A 3,154-nucleotide genomic window follows, 5' to 3' on the forward strand; every position below is an offset into this window, starting at 1 on the left:
GGAAGGATGGCTCTATCCTCCACTTCAGCTCGGCGTAATACTTAATTACTGGGTTACGTGCGTTTCTCTGGTGTTTCCGAAAATGAAAACCTCAAAAAACGTTTAAAAAAATTAATTTTTCATTCGGAGCTCTATACCTTTAAAACTGGCAACAATAATAGAAAACCTAAGAAAACATCATATAAAGTAGAGTCCATTTTTTAAAATATGAGCCTTAATAAAGCTATTTACGTTCCTGAGATATAGCTTTTTAAAGAGGAACGTTTCGTAAAAAATGCACTGAAAAATCAGAATTGAGGGAATTTATATTGAAAAATCTATATCTCAAAAACTATTCGACATACATATGTCTTTTAGCACTTAAATTAAAGCTAGTTTAATGCGCTTTAGTGTGTTTATGATATTTATCTTTGTAGGAGTAGTAGTTTCTATGATATTTACTTAAATAAATTGATTTATAATTGTTCACTGTGCTACTAAATCCAAGGACACAAGTTCGAATCTGGCCGTAGCAGATGATTGTTTTTGTATCTCAGCAGCCATGAGTCAGCCCTGTGAGTTCGGAAGCCCTCCGGGATCCACCCAACCTTATGAAGGGGGTAAAAATCTAAAAGACCAAATTACCTCCTTGCACAACCGTTGGTATAGTAAAAGTTCTTTATAATGTAATGGACTCCTGGGTTCTTCATGGGTTGTGGCGCTATAGAATTTTTATTTTTAAATCAAATTTGTTAGTCATTTTTATGAAAATCGATTCTATTAAGTTGCACTTCTCGTAATTTTATCGAAAAAGTTTCTGAAACATTCCAGGTATATCCCTGTTCTAAATATGTAATTTCAGTTATATAAGACATATCACTTTTGATCTAGGTTGTTACGGTTGCTGGTTTGATTACTTTACTGTTTGAACCAAAATAGCACCATATGAGAAATGTCATCGTATGTGTTTTGTTTTTTTCAAAATCATGGTGTTCTACTCAATGGACGGTGATTTACACTAGAAGAGGGATATAGTGCAGTGACCTTTCTTCAGCACGTCCTGGATAAGAGTTGTAGCAGGTGTCATCCTAAAACGTCTGGGGAAGGTGAGACGGAAAGGGAATATTGGACAACCTTATGTTCTGCCAGGAGTGCACCCAAGGACAACGTGGGATTTGAACTAAATTTTTATTTTGTTTTTATTTTATATTCACTTTTCACTTTTATTTCATTTACTCTTTTTGGATAATAATGTAAATATAGTTATTAAATTTAAGCATTTAAGTTAAGGTTAAGTCAACCTATAAGTTTTAATTGTTTTATTAATTGATAAGAATTCTTTTTTTTTCCCTTTTTCATTCTGTGTAGATATATTTCTTACTATTATTAAACTTTTGTACATATGGTTCTTTTTCTGCTTTCAACTTGTTAATTTACTTATGGTTTTTTTGTTGTTGTTCACGAAATATTACGATAATTCAACTGGTGGGAGGTAACACCCCTAGGTTTTCTGTTATCTGCATATGAAGGTATACGCGAGTGGTCATAATTCTATAATTATTTATATAAGGGTATATTTCAGTTATATTTTGGGATTATTATTTCGGGGTTTTCTTTATTTCTAAGAAAAAATAACGTGGGGCCTAAGGAGCAATTTATTCTTTATTGTTTAGTCTTTTTTTCCCTTTTGCGATTATATTTATATTGTTTATTTTCTTTTAACTCACCACCTTCTCTGCTGAACGTGGCCAAGTATAAACGATAAATATATAACTAAGGATAAGTCAAAATTCAAAAAATGTTTCCACCAAAAACTCAAATTATAAATTTTTCACGTCTGTAATATTTTCTCTTAATATATATTCCATATATAGGTAAGTGGAAGTAAGGAAGTAGGTAACGTTACATAATCATATCTTTCCTTGAACTAGGAATGATAGTGCTAATGATGGTATATGAGCACTTATCCTACCAAGCGAAGGAAATTCTAAATATATAACCACATGACGTGATAGTTGTTTATAATAGTGATAATGTTACTCTATCCGAAAGCACATACCATTAATAAGGAAATACAACCTAACGGTAAACTGTGAAATTAATTTCGTTGCTTAAAACAAGCGCGATAGAGTAGATGATAGAACGCAAAGCAGTTGCTAACCAACTTAGACAATCCGTGTAGATGAGGACCAATTTCTCAACTTGCCAGGATCCACACTTTCCTTAATAGTTCCTGTACGGGCACCATTTTGGATAATGCAAATATGTACACGAGAAATTGGCACTTTCGTGCACTTACCATTTGTACTTCCCTATCTAAGTTTATATTTACTTCTTAATATATATTTTTGATTTTCAAACGTTTATGGTGATGTAGAAAAATATGCTTAAAGTAACTATTTAAAGACTTTTTTATATTTATTACTTTTACTAATATTATATTATTATTTTATCTGTTTTTTCTTACGATTGCAGATTAAGAACTGGGGGACATAGTCCAGATTTAAATTTAATTAAATATTTTAAAATTTCCGTACGATCCTCGTTGTATCTAAAAGAACTGCTTGTTGATCATCCCTCACCACGTGAAGTGCTAATTCCAATCTGTTCGTGACACTGTTGACTTCGGGGTCAGCCCATTGGTCGATATTATTATTGACGTTACCATTACACATTTTAAATGGTACAGCTCCTTTAGTTCGGTCGCCAATTTTTGATATTTCCGAAGCTTCGGTGAGCTAATGTTATTATCGTTTGGAATCGCAATACCTATAATCTTAGGTTTCTTTTCTTTCTTGTTTACGAGGAGTATGTTTGGTCTGTTATGGTGCACTGTGTGGTCAGTTATGATGGGTACGTCCTAACACAGCCCTTTTGACGCATCCTTCTTGGATTGTACTTATAATATATCATTACATCCAATAGGATAAATTTCTCAGCTAAGGCCTAATGGAAAATTTTCTAGTCTAATGTTCTATAGATTAGTAGTTCCTGACGTTATATTCATAGCAGTATTATTTTTCATGATATTTGCTAAAATAAATTTATTTATTTTTATTTATTATAATTTATTTCAATTGTATGTTACTCTAAATGTTGTTGTTATCTCTTTTGTTCTATAGCCCTGATGAAGACCTGAAACTCAGGTCGAAACGTCGGCATAAAATAAATAAAT

This window comes from Halyomorpha halys, unplaced genomic scaffold, assembly GCF_000696795.3.
Source record: "Halyomorpha halys isolate HHAL.00 unplaced genomic scaffold, Hhal_1.1 Scaffold1158.1, whole genome shotgun sequence".
NCBI classification, from domain to species: Eukaryota; Metazoa; Arthropoda; class Insecta; order Hemiptera; family Pentatomidae; genus Halyomorpha; species Halyomorpha halys.